At 49.5% G+C, this 17079-nt stretch overlaps 3 long non-coding RNA genes across 4 annotated transcripts; 1 reads left to right on the forward strand and 2 right to left on the reverse strand.

Moving 5' to 3' along the window:
- Window positions 1-1510: 1510 nt before the first annotated feature.
- On the reverse strand, window positions 1511-6084 carry LOC147655211 (uncharacterized). The gene is made up of 4 exons (XR_015281623.1): window positions 6039-6084; window positions 5171-5300; window positions 3275-4516; window positions 1511-2286 (listed from the first exon to the last, which is right to left on the reverse strand). It is a non-coding gene; the product is annotated as an uncharacterized LOC147655211 (long non-coding RNA).
- Window positions 6085-7577: 1493 nt separating this feature from the next.
- On the forward strand, window positions 7578-14768 carry LOC147655212 (uncharacterized). Its single transcript, XR_015281484.1, has 3 exons — window positions 7578-9814; window positions 10339-11695; window positions 14083-14768. It is a non-coding gene; the product is annotated as an uncharacterized LOC147655212 (long non-coding RNA).
- On the reverse strand, window positions 12533-17079 carry LOC147655213 (uncharacterized). 2 transcript variants are annotated; one of them, XR_015281502.1, is made up of 3 exons: window positions 15864-17079; window positions 14952-15078; window positions 12533-14317 (listed from the first exon to the last, which is right to left on the reverse strand). It is a non-coding gene; the product is annotated as an uncharacterized LOC147655213 (long non-coding RNA). The 2 variants fall into 2 exon arrangements; XR_015281490.1 differs by lacking the exon at window positions 15864-17079 and having other exon boundaries at window positions 14952-15176.

The following is a 17079-nucleotide window of genomic DNA, read 5'->3' on the forward strand; positions in this document are numbered from 1 at the left end:
GGCACGTCCACCCCACCCTGTCGCACTGCATCCCACCCAGCAGCCCAGCTGGGCCACCCACCCTATGCCCCATTCCCCCACCCTTGCACTGACCCCACACCCCAGTAACCCCAACTTTAAGCCCATACCTGACCAGAGGCAGTAACCCCACACCCCATTAGGAACGCAGATCTCAGTCCCTCCAAACCCGACAAGGAAACCCTGACCCCAGTTCCCCCAAGCCCCAGCAGTAACCACGAAGCCCTGTTTCTCCGGACTCCACCAGTAACTTAGACCCCACCACAACCAGTAACCCAGACCTCAGTTCCCCCAGATCCCAGCTCGGGCCCCCCTCCCCACCAGTATCCCCCCGTCCCCGGCTGTCCCCGCTCCGCTCAGCTCCCCCGGACCCCGCACCTCTCTCGGCCTCTGCCCGGTCCCGCTCCCTTCTCCAGTTCTGTCCCGGCCCCGCCGCGCGGCTCCGGGCACCGCCCCGAGCGGGGCCGTACCGTGATGGGCTGTACCGTGCCGTGATGGGCTGTACCGAGCCGTGCGGGACTGTACCGGGGGCAGAGCGGGAACGCGGGCCCGTGCGGGGCCGGGCGGGGCCGAGCAGACCAGAGCCGACCCGCCTCTACCCGAGCCGTGCCTACTCGGGTCTCTACCCGAGCCGGGCCTACTCGGGTCTCTACCCGAGCCGGGCCTACTCGGATGTCTACCCGAGCCGGGCCTACTCGGATGTCTACCCGAGCCGGGCCTACTCGGATGTCTACCCGAGCCGGGCCTACTCGGATGTCTACCCGAGCCGGGCCTACTCGGATGTCTACCCGAGCCGGGCCTACTCGGATGTCTACCCGAGCCGGGCCTACTCGAATGTCTACCCGAGCCGGGCCTACTCGAATGTCTACCCGAGCCGGGCCTACTCGAATGTCTACCCGAGGCGACCCTACCCGAGCCGACCCTACCCGAAGTCAAAGAAGCATTTGGAAAATGCTCTCAAGCAGATGGTGGGATTTTGGGAATTGTCCTGTGCAGGGCCAGGAGTTAAACTCAGTGATTCTTGTGGATACCTTCCAGTTCTGTACTGCATGATTCCAGAATCACTGCAGTGCCTCGACCAAGCTGTGGCTCTGTATAGTGCCTCCCCATGGCAATCCCAGCAACCACTAACACAGGTCTGCCTGGCTTCCCTGAGGAGCTACTCTCTCTCATGTCCTGGAGGTTTGATGTGTGTTCATCAAATTGAAAAAGGATTTAAAAATAAAGGAGTATCATAAACACCCTAAACAATCAGATCTATATAGCATGTTGTCAATATAGATAACATTATTTAAATAATAAGCTCAGAACTTTCACCTGTAAATTAAAACCTCTTATTGAAATATATGCTGATTACAAGGCAAATGTCTTTGTTTTAATTATCTTAATTATGGGCTTTTAACGTCAAGAATCTGAATAATAATAATAATCTGAATAATTAATATAATTATCTGAATAAAATAATCTAAATAAAATAAAAAATCATAATAATCTGAAATAAAAACACTCATAAATGGCAGCATGTAACAACAATAGCTGCAGCTGCTGGCACTTGGACTGGGCTGTCAGGGTGAGGAATTATGTGATTCCTGGGGAGGGCATGGTGGGTGGTGGGTGTGCAGGGAGACTATAGGGCTGAGAACAGTGTCTGAACATACCTGTCACATGAAGTGATGGTGGCAGCTTGGACTAACTGCATTTATCATCCCCAGTTGTATAGCTCCCACCCCTGAGTACTGCATGTGGGGGAGAGTTGCTTGCGAGTGGGAAGAGAAGGAGACTGGGCTGGTGCATGTGTACTCAGTTAATTGATTTTAATTAGTTAATTAATTTAGTTAGTTGATCAGTTTTCCATTGTTTTGTCCTACCTGGGTGAGGCACAGCTGTGACTGCTGCATCCCTGGAGAAATGCTTGCCATGGACCAGCTCTGAGAAAGGCCTATCAGCTGTGCCCCTTCCACGAATGAGTCTGACAGTGCTTGGGGCAGAAGATCCCACAGCCACAGGGTCCAAGCAGCTACCTCCTGCAGCATGTGCCTCCTCACAGGGCACTGAGCTCAGTCCGTGGGCACTGGGATATTAGGCAAAGCCATTTCCAAGCAAAGGAGATGTGCTGATCTCTGCTTCTCAGTAGACAGGCTGCAATTCCCACTCCACAATGGTACGTGGAGAAGGAGAATTAACTTGCATTTTCTCTGGTTCACCACTAGCAATTTCATTCCCCCTTTTGGGCTCCTGCTTCCACTCCCATTGCCTGTTCCTGAAAAACTAATTTTCAGACGCTCATTAGGATGGTGTGTCATTGGAGTGTCCTGCCTGATCCTCAGCACACTGTGTGCTCAGTTGTCCTACTGCCTTTAGAAGTGCCCCCAGAGAGGGTTTCTGCTATGCTCCCAGCCTTGCAAGACATTTTGGAGAAAACCAGTGAGCTGAAGGGCAGATTGGCAGGCAGGTTCAGATTGTTTTTCTTTTCTAGCTGGACATATAGAAATAGGAAATCTTTAGAGGCCTTGAAAAGGAAAAGTACTTCCCTCTGAATGGCTAAACTGATGGCATGGCTAAGAATAGCCTCTGAAGGGAGAGGGAAGATGAATGACATGAGGCATTCAGCACCTTTTCTTACTGTGCACTAGTTGTGAAATTTAAAAAGTGAAGTATCAAGGCACGTGCAGGCGAAGGGGAATGGCCAGTCACGCTGTGGACGTTTGGAGGAGTGTGTTATTATGTAAAGCAAATTGCGGAAAGGTTAGCAAATACCGCTGCTTCCCTCGGGAGCTCTTCTCTTGCCAAAGCCATTAGTGCACTGGCAGGATAACAGATCCTCTCTGCTAATTCTCTAGGTCATAAGCAAATTGAGACAGAAAAGCTGATCAGCAGATCAATCTACAATCTACAATCTACAATCTATCAATCTACATTAGGCACAGGAGTCCAGCTCACCTGTCCAGCAGCCACTGGTTTACAGAAAGTTTAAGGCTGGAATATCAAATTATAATTAAACTGATCCCATTTTGCTCACTGCTCAGGCAGGCTGGGCATAGAGCTCTGGGACAGGGCTGTACAGTTCTTGCTGTCCCCAGGTGAGAGCACGGCACAGGGAGGGCAATTCCTCAGACAGTGCCCCGGGACTTCCACCGTGCTGCTTCATCCTTTCAGGGAAATCCACAGCCATGGTGTTGCAGCTATGCTCCATGTCCAGGGGCTCTGGGGTTGCGGCCCCACAGGGAGGGCTCGGATTCAGGCAGTTTGTGCTTACCTCAGAGTCTTGATGCCAGCTCACAGTTGTGCAGCTTGCAATTTGGAAAGGGACAGATCAGGGAAATGTTGCATATGGGATGTGGGAAACTCCTTCCCTAGAGAGGAAGGGGTGAGTGAGGGCAGGAGGAGGCAGAGTTTTTTCTAGAAACAACCCAAGTATCTCCCAGCATGGGCAGAAAGAGTTTTCGATAACCTCAATATAAACTGCTTAGTGCGATTAAAACAACCCGCTCTCATGGAAGGGAAAGCATTCCTCCCAGGGAGGATTAAGCCCAGGTCTGGAGCCCCTCCCTCCATGGACACACCAGTCTGTGGATGAGTACCCTGGGCATGGCAGGTGCTGGGACAGTGGTCTTCTCTGCCATGCGTGCAGAGAGGTTTAGCCTGGATATTAGGTAAAGGGTATTCCCACAGCAGGTGGTTGAGCACTTGAACAGGGTCCCCAGGGAATGGTCATGGCCCCAAGGCTGCTAGAGCTCAAGAAGCATCTGGACAATGCTCTCAGGCACAGGGTGGATTTTGGTGTTCTGTGCAGGGCCAGGAGTTGATCCATGCAGATCCCTTCCACCTCAGAATATGTGCTTCCATGATTTCAAACACAAGTGGTGCCTGCAAAACCTCCAGAGTCACATTTGCAGTGAACAAAGACACCCACCTGCACATCATTTCAAATCCTGCCTTTGATCTCAGGTTCCGGTAACAACCTTCTCCCCATCCAATTACTTGTCTTACAATTGACATAGAAATATTAAATTCCTAAGAACTAAAGCGCTTTCAAAGTATAACCTACTTTCAAAGTAGACAAGATTTATCGTGGAAGCATTTGCTTTCTAGTCCTTGACATTATCAAAGTCACTGATGCCTCATCAGCAGCTCCATAAATGAGGCCTCCAAACACAATGTCTAGTTGCCTTTTGCTGAGCACTGTTTGCTGGCTGAGCTCTGATGATGGCAGTCTGGCACAAGTCCAGATTTTTGTTGGTGTTGCATTTGGTCAGGGTGTGATTTCAGCAGAGGAACCCCAGCAAAGGCATTTGCCATTGCAGGGAAAGGAAGTCAAACAGCCATCGTGGAAGTGCTCCATCCCTAGAAGTGTTCAAGGCCAGGACGAAGCAACCTGGTCTAGTGAAGGTGTCCCTCCTCATGGCAAGGGTGGAATGAGATGAGCTTTAAAGTCACTTCCAACTCAAACCATTCTGTGATTCCATGATCCTTCAGAAGCAGCAACAGCAGGACACAACTGAGCAAAGAACAATTTGGTAAATGCTACTGTAGCAGGAGTCTTGACCTACAGATATCACTACAAAGTGACTATCCCAGAGGAGGACTTCCCTGTAAGGGTCACACCACTGCCTCACAGCCACATCCAGCCCCTTCTGCCTCCCTGGTGGCACTAGAGCTGGTCCTGGCTGCGCCCCTCTGACTGTGTGGCAGGTGGTGGCCCTGTCACCATCCCCTATGACTCTATAACCATGTGACCATGGTGTGCTGTGGGCATCCTTCTGCTGCCACACACTTCCAGGCGCAATCAAGTCTGTCCTGCAACCCTCTGACCATTGCTGAGTAGCAGAGGCAGCCGCTGGCAATGTGGGCTCACTGCTGCTGGCCACAGCATCCAGAAAACAGCTCAAATTAAAACTGGGAAACCTTTGCAATGGAGCAAGCACCATGCTTCTGGTGGCGGCGGCAGCAGCAGCAGCAGCAATGGTGCCCCTGGTCGACACCTCTGCCTGGTCCCAGCTCTCATCATAAATTGCTGCACTAACCAACATGGAGAGGCATTAACTTTCTCTCCTAAAACAAGGTGCAATTAGTTGGGCTTAAAAGAACACCAAGCAGTGCTAATTACTCTCTAAAAGATGAATAGAATTAAGCCAGAGAAGCAGAAAATTACCTTTGTGGGAGATCTGTTGCAGAGTTTAACTGAACAAGGATGGTAGCTGGATTGACAATGAAGAATTTGTCTTTTAACACCAGTTCACAAGCACCTTGACTATCGCCTTTTTTTTGCTCCTGGAAATCACCTACAGTTTTAATTAATAATTAAATAATAAATAATAACGAGCTAATAAATAATTAATCAATATTTACTTAATAATTAATAAATAATATTTAATTAATATTTAATTAATAATCAATAAAGAAAAATTAATAGATATTAGCTAACAAATAAATAATAAATATTTAATTAAATAATTAATGATAAGTAGTATTTAATTAGTATTTAATAGTATTAAATTATAATTAGTAAATAATAACAATCTAATAAATAACAAATATTTAATTAAATAATGATTAACAAATAGTATTTAATAATAGTAGATAATATTTAATCATTATTTATTAATACTTAGTTAAACTAATATATATCAAGATAACAATATATCTTGTTAAAAGTAATTATAATTAGTAATAATTTTATTATTTTAATAAAACGAGCAAAACAAAGCAATGTAATAAAGAAAATCATTATTATTTTAAATAAAATCAAACTAAAATAATAAAAACGAAAAAAACCCTGCTTTATTCTCGATATTTTAAACATTATCTTCAATCCAGAAACTACAAAACAGCTCCTCTCTGTCCCGCAGAAACAACAGCTCATCTCCCTGTGCCACTCCAGACCCCGCACCCACCTCCGGCCGCCCGAAAAGCCCAGGACGTGGCAGAAAGAATTGGCCACGACCGGCCCCGCCGCCCCAGGACACCGCCGGCCCCCAGATTCTGGCCCCGGCAGACGCGGGCATGGCGCCCGACCTCACCGGCGCTCCCCAGTTCAGTGAGCGCAGGGCTCCCGTCCTGGCGCACCGGTGCTCCCTGGACCGCTCACGCCGCCGCTCGCCGCCGCCGCCCGCCGCCGCCTCTCCGCCACCGCCTCTCCACCGCTCACCGCCGAACTAACGCCCGCACCCCTCCAGCTCACGCTATTTATAGCCCACGGCCGGCCAGCCCAGCCAATCACAGCCTGAGGCAGCGCCGGGCCCGCCAATCCCAGCCCGCCCGTTCCCGCCGCGCTCGCCTCCGCGACCCCCCGCTGTCCCCTCAGGCCCCGCTCCCGCGATCCCGCCCGCTCCCCCCCTTCTCCCCGTTTCTTTGGGCGAAGTTACGGCCGGGACCTGAACGGGGAGCCCCCGCCCACCCTTCCCGGGACCCAGCAGCACCTCTCGGGGCTGCGGCAGCTCGGCTCCGCCGGCTCCCAAAGCGACAGCGGCCGGAGCGGCACCCCAGCAAAACGGGGGAGCGGGAACGGGACACGACTCAGCGGGCTGAGCTTGGCGGGACCGCGCCGGGATTCAAAGGGCGGCTGTGATTGGCCACCTAGAACCCTGACCTAGAACCCTGACCTAGAACCCTGACCTAGAACCATAACCTAGAACCCTGACCTAGAACCCTGACCTAGAACCATAACCTAGAACCCTGACCTAGAACCCTGACCTAGAACCCTGACCTAGAACCATAACCTAGAACCCTGACCTAGAACCCTGACCTAGAACCGTAACCTAGAACCCTGACCTAGAACCGTAACCTAGAACCCTGACCTAGAACCGTAACCTAGAACCCTGACCTAGAACCCTGACCTAGAACCAATCCACCGGGATTAGCGGAAGCTTTGAGGCTGCGGCCCATGGGAGCGCGAGGTGCTCAGTTGGGCGGAGCCAGGGGTGCTCGCAGGGTCCGCGGTCGCCCTGGGCCCCGCTCGCCAGACTCCCGTCCCCTTCTCCGGCCCTCTCTATTGCCCTGGTCCCGCCTAAAAGGCCCCCGCAGAGCCTCTATCGGAGCGCCCCAGCGGCACTCGGGGCAGGGGGCGGGGAGGGGCGTAGCCGCCAGCTGGCCCGGGTGTGGTGCCAGCTCACAAAGCTGCGATGGCAGCGCGGAGCAGGGAGCGGCGGTGGGGAGGGCGTGCACAGCTCGCTGCGGGCTCTGAGCGCCTCTTCCCTCGCAGCGGTTCCTCTTCTTCGGGGACTTGGACTGCCCAATTAGGTGCTGGCCGAGGTAAACACCTTAGCAAAATACCTAAGTGCCCGCCCTGCTGCGGGTCCGCTGCTCACCATCCTTCCCCCGCAGTCCGTCCGTGAAGCTGAAACTGATCTGCCGCCCGCCACTGCTGTTATTCTTAGCCGCCGGCCTGCACGGCCACCGGTCCCTTTAGCGCAGTGTCCCCGCTCCCAGCCGTGTCACTTGACACACTTAACGCTATTTCACCCCTCCCTACTATTTACAGACACCACCCCGCTCACTCCCTCCCCAGGTTCGGCAGCTGCGAAACTGCTGTAGCTCCTGCTGCCGCCTCCCCCCCGTCACCCAGCGGAGCGGGGCAGGGGCCCGGTCGGGGCACAGCGGCAGTACCGCTCTGTGCCCACAAGAGCTCAACATAACATAACTGACTCAAAGGCAGCTCACACAAGAAGGGAAAGAGGAAAGAAAAAAACATCTGCGGAGCTCAAAAGCAGAAACTCTGTATCCGTGTGCACTAACATCCATGATTTTTTACATTTCCATTTTTTCTTTACATTTGACTTCATCCCCAGCAGTTGTCTAAGAAATAATGTTATTAAATCTTTGTTTCTCTTGGTAGACCATGAGAACTTGGTGTTGCTCTGTATGTGTGGCTTTGGCCACGCTTTGTGGACATGTAAAGTCAGTACTTGGAGTCTTCTGGACACATAATGGGCAAAGTGTGTCGGAGTGGATAAATTGCTGTTCTGTACATCTGTAGTGGTGCTGAGTTTTCCTTTGGTTAAGGAGACCTTAACCACGTTCACTCTGGGGAAAGCTGATGGACTCCTGACTGCAGGTCTGGGGTGATGGTGCTGCCTTCTGCATGCCTTTCCTTTGTGGACACAAACCAGTGGAAAAGCAAGGCCCTGAAGCAACCGGGATCCTCCTGAGAGGGCCACTCCGTTCCAGCAGCAGTGCTGAACACACTCCCCCTCCTCTCCCAGTCCTGGCCAGCGTTACAGCATGCAGGGGGAGCTGCCTGGGGAAAATGGAATCTTGGCCCTGCTCCACCAGGTACCAACCTCTTTCTCTGCTAGACAATGTGCCTTCACACAAAAGACGAGTCCCCAAAGGATGGGCCTTGCAGGCTCTTGCCTTGGAGTGGGACCAGCTCCACCCTGCTTTTATTCTGCTGACTGTGTGAGTGTGCTGCCTCTCCCTGATGAATTAATCTTGATCTGTGGTGTCATAAAATACGCTCTTCTGATTTTATTATATTCATCTAAGGTTGTATTTCTTCTTAGCTTTAGATTTCTCGTTAACGTGAGATGAAAGCGGAAATATCTGCTCTGTGTTTTCAAGATGCAGACGGTCCCTGTACAGCTCAGTTTGGGTGTGTGGTTTGCCTCATCTTCTCACAAAAACATGTTGAAAGGGCAGGAATAGTGAATGAGTTATAATAAGCAAACTACTCCCTGCTGTGAGAGTAAATTAAAAACTTGTAGTATCTTTGTCTAAATTGCAAACTAACCAGCGAATCTTGTACTTTGGAGACTTGAATTAAGGGCTTTATTCCTCCTGTTATTTAAAATCTGATGATGATTCTGATTTCTCTGCTTTTTCATGTCTGTGAGGGACCAATAAGGCTACCGAGTCACAGACTGAGAAGTAGCTGTAATGATTCAAATGACCTAAACCTAAGGAGAGAGTACTGAAGTGTTCAAAAGAGAACCCAAACCTTTCCAGCTGATGAGCTCGGAGGAAATATTAGCTGATCATTCCATTGTGGCTCATTTATTTAAATCAGATCCTGGTGTCTTCTGTAGTGTGGCCAGCACTTGTCAGCAGCCATTTAGTGTGATATATTGGTGGCAAACTTCTTGTCAGGATGTTGGTTGATAGCAGCAGTAAAAACTGTTGAACGCAGCAAAGAGATTTAAAAATGCTCAAGTGTTTTTTAAAATGCTTGTCAGGTGCCTTTCTGTGGCTGTGTCACACCTAATGGGCTGTAAAGATGTCACTATAAATCAGTGCTGAAAATGGGACTGGGTACTAAATGCAGGGGTATAAGGAAGGGCAGAGAGAAGAGATCCTTGGAAGGCATTTTGGAAAACTGCTGTGAGGCCAGGAGGCCTTCGGTTCATCCCCAGTGATGCCACGGTTGGCTTAGTCCTGCCCAGCAGCGACAATCCAAGTGTTACATGGACAGTTTTTCTCCCAGCTTCTCTGCCCCAGGAGGCCCACTCCCAACAGGAGGAGATGAAAAGAAGCCTGGACTTCTTTTTGAGAAGGAAATTTTAGGAGGCTCTGTGCCAGCTAAATCCCTGGCTCAGCTGAGGGTTCACGGGGCAGCCTGCCTTGGATCAGAACCAGCCAAAACCGAGTCCTCATGCCTAAATATGTACTGCTTCCTGTAGTTTTTCCCTGCCTTGCTCTTTCTGCTGCACATTTCCTCCCTGTTGTTCATTTTCCAGGGACAAGAATTAGTTCCTTCAGCCAGGCAGACTTGGCCTCTGGCAGCATCCAGTACGTCCACACCAGTGAGGAGGTAAAGCACATGGATGCCTTCACCTTTTCTGTGTCTGATGGGACAAACGAGGTCAGTCCCAGCCTGACTTTTGCCTGAGTGGGCAGATGTGGCTGTTCCTCCTTCTCCTGCTGTGGGATTTCCCACATCACTCAGGTCAGGGAGGGAGCAAGGCCTGTGCAGGGAACAGGGAGCCACATGCCCTGTGGGCTCACCAAGAGCTGGGTGCCTGGTTTTCAGCTGCTTGCCAACTGTTCCTGGAGCTCAGCTTTGATCCAGTGCACTGACAGCGTAGTGACGACAGCCAGCCCCTGGAGAAATGCCTTTTTCCTGCTTTCTGAAAGAGAAGAAGTCTAGCTACACATAGAGGGAGAGGGGCAAAACTGAGTGAGAGAGGGAGGGAAAGTGGATGTCCGTAAATATCACAGAAAGAGGGAGAATTAATGAGTGGGGAGGGATAAAGAAGTGATCTGGGCTTAGCAGCTCAGACAAGGCTGAAATGAAGAGACCCAAACTGGGGATCGCTGTGCTCTTGCGGTGAAGTCACACTCTTGGAAGTCTGAATTCGGCAAGGGAAGCTTTTCTTCCTGTCCGAGGTGAGCCAGACATTTGACATCACCATAAACCCCGTGGATGACTCCTTGCCCATCGTGCAAATCTTTGGGATGACAGTTCAGGAAGGGGTGAGAAAAACCATCACGGAGTTTGAGCTCAAAGCGACAGATGCTGACACAGAGGTAAGGCAGGACCACCCCCAGCCTCCTTGCTCCCCTCTTGTGCTGCACATCTGGGCTTGTGTTTAAAGACTTAACGCTGAATTTATGCTCAGCATGGATGGAAATGGCACTTCCTCTTCTTCCTGGGTCTGGCCAGAGGCTGAGCTGTCTAACACTGGCTCTCACTGCTGTTTCCCCTGCAGCGAGAGATCTGGCTGCCTGAGCCAAAATCCTGCCCCAAAGGTTTTTGCCCTGACAGAAGTGGCAAGGGACACACTGCCCGGAATGGCTGCAGGACTGGGGGCTGCTCTTGTGTTCGTGGAGCAGGCACAGGGGTGGGTGGGAGCTGTCTCAGACCAGCTGAAGCAGGAATTCAGTAGGATGTGCCTTGTTTTATAGGGAGACACCTACAAAACAAAATCCCTTGGGAGAGGGACAAGGACAGGGCGGGGCTCAGGGGGAACCAGGAATGTTCTGTGCTAACCCTTGTGTTGGGAACACCAACGCAGGGGAGCTGCCTGGCCAGAATCCCTGTCCGGGCCTCCTGAGCTGGAAGGGCAGTGTCCTGAGGTCGTGTCCCCAGCTTTGCCCCTCCATGTCCGGGCACAGGTGGAGTCCCTGACGTTCGGGGTGGTGCAGCCGCCCCGGCACGGGCTGATGGAGCGTAGCGGCCGCGGGCAGCGTCCTCTGCAGGCCACCACCTTCACCATGGATGACATCACATCTACCAGAAGCGCGGCAGCTACAGGCACCGCGGCGGCAGCGCGCTCAGGGACCGCTTCACCCTCACCGTCTCCGACGGCACCAGCCCCCTCTTCGTGGTGCAGGAGGGAGGGAAGAAGGTCAGGGAGGAGAAGGGATGGGAGGGGGCCTTGGGAGCTCACAGGGATCTGCCTCCTCTCGGGGCAGGGGGGGACTGAGATGCTGACTGAATGTTCTCAGTCACGTCTTTGCTTCTTCCCCTCCCTGCAAACTCTGCCCTTGGTGCCAGCAGAGCCGAAGGGAGCCGAGCTGGTGACGTGGTGGCTGAGGCTCTGACTCGCACAGTAACCCCCGTGTCTCTGAACTGTTGTCAGGTGTGGCCCACATCATGTTTAAGGTGGAGATCGTGTCCAACGAAGACCGGGAGTGGCACGAGTCCTTTTCTCTGGTGCTGGGCCCAGATGATCCTGTGGAAGCAGGACCTAGGGACCTGCTGAGTCAAGGCTGAAGTGAACCTTTAAGAAATGAGGAACAGGTTGAGTATGGAATTATCAGAGCGCAGCACAACTCGCTGCCTCTTGGGGAGGGTGAAACAGGGAAACCTTATGAATGTGATTGTTTGGCAGAACATTCTGAAAAAAGAAGGCTAGAATCCAAGTAGAAATGAAAGCCTGCTTTGAGTCATAAGATACAGAGTACTGGTTACTATATGACCAGAGAACAATAGCCAAGCCAGCTAAAGGAAAATCCCTGCTGATAAAACAATGCCCTTCTGCTGACAGAAAGCCCAAAGGCCAAGAAGCAAGGAAAGAACTTGTAAAGCTTGTAGAGCCTCAAATGCAACACTGTATGTAAAGTCTTTAGTGGGTGTATCTCATAGTGATTGGATACTGGGAATTAGAATATTCACTGTAGAAAAAGATACATTGGATTGTGACAAGAACTTTGCTCTCTTAGCTTTTCACTCTTAAACCTCTCTCTCTTAACCTCTCTCGTACCTCTTAACCTCTCTCGTACCTCTTGGCTCTTCTCTCTTACCCCTTTACTCCTCTCTCAGCTCCCCTCTCCCCCTCTCTTACCTCTTCCACTCTTTCCCTCTCTTACTCTTACCCTCTTGGTTTTTCCCCTCTTACCCCTCTCTTGTCTCCCCCCTCTCCTAAGCCTCCCTGGTTTCCCCTGCTCTCCCCCTGTTGCTCTTACTCCCTCCCTCCCCTTTTCCTGACTCGATCTTCTCGAGTGTGACCCGGCTAGCTCAGTGATGAGGTTTCTCTTCACTCGAGTTTTGAGCCAGTATATGTTTGTGAGATTCACTGATTTTCTTCAAGAATTCAAGTCTATAGAGCGAGTAAAGAAATCAGGGGGGGACTCTCTCTCTGGTTTGCATTCCACAGTTTATTTCTGTGAAGGGGAATCCAAGGGACGAGAGACAAAGGATTTGGGGTCTGGGGGGGTCTCTTTTAACAGGGTTTCTCAGAGGGAGGGAACATCAGAGAGAGAACCAATTATTTTTCTCAGTTAGTACATCTTACAAACTTTCTACAAATCAAGGTTACACACACCAAGATAAGAAATAACAGACACCAACTTCTTCAAATGCCCACAAAGGTGTAGGAGTATTCTCCACAGAGGGGCAGCGGAGGAGAGATTGGGGCTTTGTTTCCTGGCAACCCAGGTGGGAAACAAAGGGAAGGCAAGGTAAGCCTGGCCTCTCAGCTTCCATAGCTCAGAGGCATTCTGGGACAGGAAAAACAGAGTTACAAACTTCCGTGTTGGAAAGAAGGGTTCTCTTCTCCCAACCCCGTGCTTTCCTGGGCTAAAGAAACTTCAAGCAGCTGGAAATGCCAGCGGGGTCCTCTCTTTACTCTATCCGGCCTCTCGCCGTGGGGCTGAGGAGAGAAACTTCAGTAACCATGGTAACTTGACGCCAGGTAAACAATTAGGAGAAAGAGAAGCTGGGGGTGGGGGGAGAATCACAAATAAAAGATGGGAAAAGATACATTTCAGGCTATCAACTACAACATTTTCCAACCTCTCCTCCCCTGCTCTCCCTGCTCTCCCCCCTCCCCTGGACCACGTGGATGCCGAGGCTGGTGGTGGACACAGGTCTCCCCTCTCTTTACCCTTATAATAAATTGCTTATACCTGAACAGCTTGACCCTGGAGAAGTCTCTCACCGCAAGCGAGCATTTTACACAGCAATATCTAAGCAATGATTTCTAAACATTTATCCAAGCTTAAACAGCTTATTCCTAATTATCACCACCTTTATAACCAGTGCTCACCTGCCCCTGCAATACACAGGCACAGGGAGGGAGCTGCAGTTATTTACACAACAGAACAAGTAACATACCAAATTAAACACCCAGCACTATACCTCACTTTTGGAAACAAAACCTGGGCACACACTTTAGTGTGCAAAAGCCCTGTAAGAATAAAACCTGCTCTAAATATCTTAGGCATTAAGCCACAGACACGCCTATGAAATTCAGTGCAGCAGTGACAAAAAAAAGGAATTATTTCCTTAACCTGTGAATAATCACCTCTAAGATTCTGTGATGCAGTTGCCGCTGCACACAGCCACAAGCGGCCATTTTATTAACAGGCAAAAGAACAAAGGCAATCCCAATTTCTCCCTTTTTGTCTGCAAAGAAACAGAGAAGGGAGAGATGCTTCTCAGAGGAGCATGGTAAAAAGACACATGGTGTAGAATATGGAACAGCTGATGGTTCAGCATCTCTTCTACTGCAAGATCTAGAGGATATCTGATGATACCTTGGAGGCAGGAGTCACAAAAGCTGCCGGAGAGGGAATAGAAAAGAGCTCAACGCTATCTGCTCTTACATTTTAGCACTGTGACCTTTACCTTAACTTACAGTTAAGTGTTTCTGACAGTGTAAATCCCTTTTGTTTTGATTTTAACAGAGTGCAAGAATTCAGTGATGAAGTAACAGTGGCATACAGCCTTTCATTTCCCCTGGTCCTCTCACCCAGCAATGAGGTCTCACAACAACAATACAATAATGAATAGTTATAGAAGGTAACTCACTGTGCTGAAGAGTTCTTCAGAAGGATGGGAGCCACAATTGAGGCAGATCCTTGGACAGACAAGCCAGAGGTGTTTAGGCCTTGTGTTTCCTCATTACCCCAGAACCAGCCCCTAAAGGGGAACACAAAGTTCACAGGCTTGTATTTGGAATTAACGCCATATAAAGAACAAAACATCCTAAAAAAGCTACATATCATACAAATAAACCAGCTACCTTCTTTATGCCGCTTTTCTGTGGAGCCACAACTTCACAGAAGTAGATCTTGTTCTATCAATACAATGTTTTATTATTGATGGGCTTGTTGAAATCAGAGTGAACTCCAAGCACCCAGATATTCACAGAAGACAAACATCTCTCTGAATACAACTGAAAAGGCCAGAAGGGCTGCTCCATTTTACCTCTGATAGCCACGTTTGTCTCTAGAGTACATCAGATGATCAATGCATGGCCTTGAATCTATTTTTTTTCCCCCTGTGTTCCTCCTTTCCATCCTTCTGCGTAGCCTTGTAGCAGATAAATCTGTTCAATAAAGGGCCCAGCTGACTGTGAGCAGAAGGCAAAGCAGAGGATTTGTCAGCATGAAAACCCACACTGCAAAGATGAACGAGCATCAGGGGCAGTTAAAAATCTGCTAGAAATTAGTGCTAATGTCACACTACCCTCTCTTCCCTGTTTTCCATATCCAAAAGGTTAGGAAGTTGTGTGTGAGCCAGAAAAGCTAAAAGGGTCGGGCAATATGCTCACCTGCCATCCCACACAGCTCAGTGTGACTTAATGCACCAAACACAATGGAATTGTAGACAGCTGGGCAATAGACACCACGAAGCACACAGGTTTTCAGTGCTGTCAGCAGCTGCAAGGGGAGGATTGCCTCCGAGAAACATAACAAAACAATGAAAATTAAAAAAAACCAAATTAACATATATTTCCACCACACATGTTTAAATTTATATACTATATTCATTTATATATGACATGCAATATATAAAGTATCAAAATATATTATTTTAACATGTATACGTATGTTATTATATATTAAATATATTATATACATTTTAATGATATATATTTATTATATATATAATACATATATTAAATAAATATAAATAATATATATTAAATATAAATCTGTTTGTATATATTGGCATTACTTATATATCTTTACTTTTCTGGTTGCACGTATGTCTATATCTTTATATATTTAATATACATTTCTATGTTTTTATTTTTGTAGTATTTATTTAAAAGCCCCGAAGCTAACCTAATAAAAACCAAACAGTCCCTTTATCTTAAACGGTATTTAAAAATATTTTAATATATAATTTTTATCATATTTATATACCTTGTTGATATACATAACACATAACATATCCTAAAAGATATCATATTACCATCTATACGTACAGAAATCATATTATAGATTATAAATCAATATATATGTATATATTGCTATTACTTATTTTTACACCTACATATATATATATGTCTATATATATATATATTTCTCTATACCTTTATATATTCATTCTTTAAATATTTTATTTATTTGTATTTTTCTTATTTATTTAAAAGCCCTGCCTCTAACTAAATAAAAACCAAGCAGCCCCTTTATCTTCAATATTTTTTAATATCTATTTTGATCATCTTTATACTTACAGGTATATACTCGGTTCATAACCTGCCCCTGCCCCACCCGCCGCTCTCACTATTCCGGCACACGGAGCAGCCACCTCCTCGGGCTGCTTCGGTCCCAGGGCCGGGGAGCGACCGTTCGGTCCCGATGCCATTGGGGTTTCCGCCATTTCCCCGGGCCGTGGGGGAGAGAACGGAGCGAGAGGAGCGGCAGCAACGTAGGGGTCATCGCGAGTGCCATAAGCCCCAGAACACGGCCGCGGCAAGGACCCCGGCAGAGAGAGGCGTTTTCACCGCTGCCTGTCGGTGCCCGACCGGCTCGCGCCTGGCCCGGGCACTGCCGAGCGCACAGCCCGTGTCCGCACGGCCAGAAAAGCCACGGAAAATTGCACCGGAGCGGCGTCGGAGCCGGGGTGTTTGTCAGGCAGTCGAAAGCATGCACCCACTGCCCAGGGTCCTTCCATTTTCCCGCCTTTTTGGCCGCCATCCTTGGAAGGTCAAGCCAGCCATGACCGGGCAGCCATCCTGTGTGTGTCATGACATCACTTCCGCCCTTCCTCGCCACCATCTTTGTTGTGGCTGAAGCCACTTCCGGCTGAGCGGCCATCTTTCTTATGGCACAATTAAGGCCCCCGCTGCTCTCAGCACGTCTAACTTGCGTGAACGAAAAACCTGCCGACGCCGACCGATTCCGAGCACTCCGCCCGATTTTCCGCCGCCTTTCCCGGGGCGAGAACGATGGCAGCGGGGCTCAGTGGCTCCGTAGCTGGGTGGCGGCCCCGCCTGCGGCGGCAGGCATTGGAGTCAACGCCTCTGCTGGGGTCCTCCCGGCCGGCTCCTGCGGGGTGGGGTCCCGACGCAGCTCCGCTTGGTTCGGCTCTTTCCAGCCCGCTTCGGCTCGGCTCGGGCCCGCACGCTTCGGCTGGGCTCGGCCCCGCCCGGTCCCACCTGGCTAGGAGCAAGGCTGCAGTATCGCTCTGTGCCCACAAGGCGGCAGCACTGCCGCACAGCATAGCCTGGGGTGGGCGGGGGGCGCCCCAGCACGTGCAGAGAAGCGAAGCAAGAAACCACGTGTGCAACCCCCTTCCAAAAACTCCTCTCCAAGAAACTCCCCAAAAAACCCCCGCATCGAAACTTAGCAAGCCCTGCCGCTAACCAAATAAAAAACAAAATACCCCTTCATTTAATTGTATTTAATATTTATTTCTATCATATTGATCTATATTTATACACATAGACA

Source organism: Cyanistes caeruleus, chromosome 1 (genome assembly GCF_971803275.1).
Source record: "Cyanistes caeruleus chromosome 1, bCyaCae1.hap1.1, whole genome shotgun sequence".
NCBI classification, from domain to species: domain Eukaryota; kingdom Metazoa; phylum Chordata; class Aves; order Passeriformes; family Paridae; genus Cyanistes; species Cyanistes caeruleus.